Source organism: Terrapene carolina, unplaced genomic scaffold (assembly GCF_002925995.2).
Source record: "Terrapene carolina triunguis isolate 2854851 unplaced genomic scaffold, T_m_triunguis-2.0 Scaffold33, whole genome shotgun sequence".
NCBI classification, from domain to species: Eukaryota; Metazoa; Chordata; order Testudines; family Emydidae; genus Terrapene; species Terrapene triunguis.
Window position 1 is genome coordinate 3,296,368 of NW_020664384.1, and position 6,000 is coordinate 3,302,367.

Genomic DNA, 6,000 nt, shown 5'->3' on the forward strand with positions numbered 1-6,000 from the left:
TAGCATCTTTTTTTTTTCTTCAGAGATTTTTAAAAATAGTTAAATATATTTCCTTATTCCAATAATTTAAATGCACTGTGATTTGACCTGTTACATGTGCAACTAATGCATTATCATTGTTCACAGTGACTGAATTTCCTTCAAAATGGACAGTGATAAATAAGTATTGGAATTAACATGATTATGATTACATCTTACATTACAGTCTGAAAGGGCTTTTTTTTTTTTTAAAAGGTCTGGTTCTTCCTCTTTAAAATTTCAAGTTTTAAATGATTACTGCATAGGCTGAATCCTAATTTTCCATGTAAAGCATACAGCCATTTCCTCACTTGCAGTCACTTTAAAAATGCAGTTAACTTTATCAGCTGAAATGTCAGGCATTTCCTGTCCTTTGTTCTCATATGCCTTCATGTTTTCCATCCTTTTAGGAAAGCTTGTGTCAAAGTAAATATATTTGAAGTATTAAGTACAAGAGATGTGGACTGATCTGTCATTCACAACCACCTATTCAGAAGCTTACTGAGTAAAATCAAGTCACATCCATCTAGTCCCTGACATATTAGACACTCTTGCTTTGATAACTTGGCCCTTTACAATTTTCTGTTATCGCTCAGTGCAGCAGGTTCACTGCTTTCTTTTTAAAGGGGGGTAGAGGGTGAGTGAAGACACAATCTTTCAGGTAAATCATAAAAAGGAAGTTCTGTCCACTTATGTTTAAAAAAAAAAATGCCTGAACCAATATGGTACTGAACACCCTACAGTCCCATTGAAATACATATTTCTAGTGATATGTTCTCTTAACCTTACAGGTGTTTATTAGGTGGGGCAAAGTTGAAGTTGGATGGGGAAGTATAACTTGCATCTGTGATACTAAATGATAGCATTGTCAACCCTAAGGTTGCAAAAATCATGGCTCCAGCCTCCCAAATCTTGAAACTGGTTTAAAAATCATGAGATTTTAACAAAAAGAATTAATGTAAATTTGTAGTCATCAATGCTACCTTATTTCTGTCCTATGTATATGTATTATGATGCAGTCTATAATTACGTGATTATGATATTTTTCCATGGGACTCCTGCCACTTTCAGGGCAAAGGTTGGATACATAAGTGGGTAGAATGAAGGTTGGCATTTCCTAACTTTTGAGTATGTAACTTTGCAACCTAAACTTTCTTTTAAATGCAGTTCTTTTCCATGTAATAACTAAACTGGAGACTTTAAAATAATAGGTAAGTGGTAAGAGATGATTTAGCAATAATCCTGAGGAGATAAAATGCCATAAAAAGGATTAAATAGGATCTGAGAACATTTTACTATTTGTTTAAATTGAATCAGAATTATGCTGGATGAAAAATAAAAGAAGAGATGAGAGCCAAAACCAAAATCAGGAGACAAATATTGAGGAATTTTGGGTCTAGTTCTGAACTTTATGCTTGGCTTCCGGTCTTCAAAATGTAGATGTCTGGTCAGGATAAGTCTCTACATCTTGGATCCTTATCCAGACTTTTTAAGAATCATTTTGGTCTATTTAAACTATAGTCACTCCTTTTGGTAAAGGTAAGTTTATTTAGGAAAGGAAACGGAAAGGTTTATGTTTGGCATTCTGGGTCATCCATTATGTAGGAGAAAAGAAAGAGGAACTAATTTTTCACTTATGAAAGATCTTGACTCACATATACTAATCGATAGACATCCAGTATAGCAGATGGAGTGTGGAGGCACTGTCATCTTTCACAAGAAGAAATCTTTGAGCAAAGTTGTTGTAATGTTAGTGCCAATGGCCAAAGAAGCATTTCAGAGGAGTGAAGAACAATATATTTAGCAACTAGTGCATCAACCAGATCAGAGAGGCCTATAGAAGCATCTGAATTTTAACAGTAAAAGATCTAGCTCAGGTCAGTAGAAACAAACTTATTACCTTTTCACTTGCTAGGACCTGGACTCAAACAAACAAATTCATTTCATTTATTAATGGACAGATGTCCACATCACAAAACAAACAAACACAATACTACCATAACTTATTGGAACCCGTTTTGGAAATCTCTACAGACTGGGCATGGAGAATGAACTGGCTGCTTCTCCTTAATGGAAGGTCCCTCCAGGGCACTGGGAGGAAATCTGCATTGCTACTATCTGTTTTGTACTTGTGCCAGTATTATGGATAAATTCTCCAGAGCTGTCAATCTAAGAACATTTGCAAACACTAAAATGAACGGGTAAGAAAAGGACAAGATGAAAATGCAATTGTTTCTGATCACACAATAGTGGACTCTGTAGTAACTGCATAATTTTAGAATTTCAGAATAACTTTCAAGTTTAAACTTCTTGAATACTAGAAATTGAAACAAACTATTCAGCTAAGAAAGCACTTGAAGGCCCTCACGCTTCACTGCTTATGTTCTCTCAGACACAACATGCAAATAAAATACATGGAGCAATACACTTGTGTGACTAGAAAGGCAAAGCATCGGATCACAAAAGTTAGAGATAGGAAAAAGACTTAGTTATATCTTCATTCAACATCAAAAATCCTCCTTGATATTGGTGGGAGTTTGGGGTATTCAAAGACTATAGTGCTGGCATGCTAAGAAGGTCTGTAAGTCTATTCCTGCTAGTGCAAAATATAGCCAAGCTATTGATGTGAAACCTGAAATTATTTGAAACTTGCATGTGTGGTATATGTAGTTATGTTGCTATCAGGCTCTTTTCTATATGCTCAGTCTTTGAGAAACTTCTTGTGACTTAGTCCAAAATGGCTGCTGTTACAGAATGAGTCAAACATAACTCTGCCCTCTCATTGAGACTTCATATTAGTTTCTTTTCTGAGCTCTAAAATAAATAATCCTGACTGAAATTTTTTGCTCTTGCCTATTGAAAAACAGAAGAGCAGCATGATTTCAGGTTCATAAACAAATTGGCAAAAGTGGATGACTTTTTTTTTCTATCAAGATAGGTACAAATATTTGAAAGCTGATTTTTTCAGGTGTCTCTTGCACTTCAGTAGGGTTGTTTGTAAAAAAGTTCTATGATATAGTTCTTCTGGGTCTCTGCGTAGTTGAGCCTACCACCATGTGATCAGAAGGGCCTACAATATAAATGATCACAAGAGGCTGTGTTTAGTTGAACTCGGGGATTCTATTTTCTAAAAGCACAAAAATAATTATTTTTATCGTGAACACTACATATTTCTAGTTTGAGAAGTGTAGAGGGAAAGACAGAGATTAGCATTGTTGAAAATTTTGCTAGAGGCAAAGTATGTACAAAAATGAAACATGTCCATATGGAACGTACTGTCTCATAGGCCAGAGTTCCCTAGCTGTTACGTTTTGCTTCCCACACATACACGGAAAGCCTAGAAAGAATCCTGTGGCACCTTATAGACTAACAGATGTATTGGAGCATAAGCTTTCGTGGGTGAATACCCACTTCGTCAGACGCAACATGCATCTGATGAAGTGGGTATTCACTCACGAAAGCTTATGCTCCAATACATCTGTTAGTCTATAAGGTGCCACAGGACTCTTAGGGCTTGTCTACACTACCGCGGTAGTTCGACGGCTGGCAATCGAACTTCCGGGTTCGATTTATCGCGTCTGGTGTGGACGCGATAATTCGAACCAGGAAGTGCTCGCCGTCGACTGCGGTACTCCACGTCAGCGAGAGGAGTACCGCGGAGTCGACGGGGGAGCCTGCCTGCCGTGTGTGGACCGCGTCTGAACCGCGGTAAATTCGAACTAAGGTATGTCGACTTCAGCTACGTTATTCACGTAGCTGAAGTTGCGTACCTTAGATCGAATTGGGGTGTTAGTGTAGACCAGGCCTTAGTCTGGATCTGTAAAAAGCGACAAACACGGCTACCCCTCTGATACAGAAAGCCTAGAGACATTTCAGTTCCTTTATGTGTGGATTCGGTACTACTTATACCAAGTGCAGTGTGTTTACTAACACATCATTATCTTGGTCCCCACTTTCAAAGAAAGGTAACAGCCATATTGCCAGCCCCAAGTGTCCAAAAATCATGAGTTAGACCATTTAAAATCATGAGATTTGCTTAAAACAGATAATTTATTTATAAAATTTGGAGTTTTAATTTGCCTTCTGGTGTTCTGAGTCTTTAGGGTTCATTCTTTTATTCTTTTCCTCATAATAAGCATCAAAACTAGTACTGATCAAAAACTGGAATAATTGTCCCATGTATCATTGTGAAATTTAAACAAGATTTAAATCAGGATCAAAGTTCAAAATAATGAAAATTTTGATACAGCAAAAAATTGCAAAAAATCTGATTGAGAAATGTCAAAATGTTTGGCTTCAGTTTAGTTCACATTAAACTGCATCTGGCTGAGTCACCACAATGCCTCATGGGGATTGCCGTTCGAGTGCCTCATGCCCCCATTCACCTCTGTGGATCAGGCTTCCCAGAGATTTGTGATTAAAATCATGAAAGTTGGCACTCTCTAATAGACACATTCCATTGTGCAAAACTGCCTCACTGTATTCCTCACAAAGAAGCAGGATTTTCAATGAGTTGCAGAAACATTTGGGAAAGGTACTGTAGAGGCAGCATAGCATCCTCATCATTGTCCAACTCTCAAACAAGGAGTTCTGTCTTCAAAGTTGAATCTAAGCAATTGGGGATTACAGCGTGGGTTCTGCACAGTTTACCTGAGACGATGCGGCAGACCATTGTCCTTTAGGCGAAGGAATTCATGTTCAAGTATGAACACACATAAATGTGAATATGTTGTTTTATGTAAAACTTATCATAATTTTAAGGAAGCAAATTAAGCTCCAATTAGAATTACATCTAATTCATCCTTGTTTCTGAGAAACTATGAGGCTGCATTTTCTTCTTTATCTCCAGATTAATTAGGTTTGGTTCCATTCAAGTTATAGTGTGAACAAACGCTATCTCTTGGGTAATAATGGCAAATATAGCAAATGTGACATGCTTTTTAATATTGCATGCTCTTATAGTAAAATGAATTTCTGTAATATGGATGTTAGGTGATAAAAGGGCATGAGAGATGTTAGAATCAAGAGATTATTTAAGATTAAAATAAACCACAAAGGGGAACAAAAGGAGCCTTGCGTACATAATTTGATATGACTAAATGTAGCAATTTATTGAAGGGAATTTCTAAGACACCAAACAATATATATGAAAAAAAATATTAAAACTGTCACACCTGGGAAAAGATGCTTGATGAATTAACATTCATGCGAAAGAAAAATATGTGTTTAAAATATTCATCAAGATGAAAAGCTGTTGGAGAATCTCAAACATCAGAAGGGAAGGAAATCCACAGAAACTAAAGATAATGGGGAGATAAAAAGAATTGTAAGCCCTAAACATTCTTTTTACGTTGTGGACTTTCTCTTTTAATGTATTTTGGCTAATCTCCTTCCTCCTTCCTCCTTCCTAATTGTAGAGGCACAAGAATTAGATGTTCTTCAGGTTTGTATCCACTGAACTTCTCTGATCCACACACTCCATAATCAGCACATAATAATGAGTGGTTTCTTTTCAGTTCTCAGCAAAGTTTTAATAGCACAGACCGGTAGTGAGATCTTATATTTCAAGGCTTCATTACTTTTATGAGGCAAACTACAGTACATTTGCTAGGATTTTTATTACATTTATATCAGTTACAACTGAACTATAACTATGACAACAAAAGAACAAGTTTTTATGCTTGTGTGTGCATGTGTATTGACTTATGTGCTAAATTTAACTCCTGATTCTTCAGATGTGAGTTACTTAACACACTTCAATAATTAATTGAATGGGACTATTCAGATGTATGTTTTCAGGATGGATATCTTAGTGGGTCTCCCTGTCATTAAAATGATCATGCTTTGACTGTGTAACTGAAAATATTTCACAGTGCCTAATTCTGATCTCCCCTACATCTGGGTAAATTACACTGGTCTACAATTTTTGAGAAGCCGTCTGCTTCAGAGATAAAATGTGCTATTTATTATGTATTTTGATGT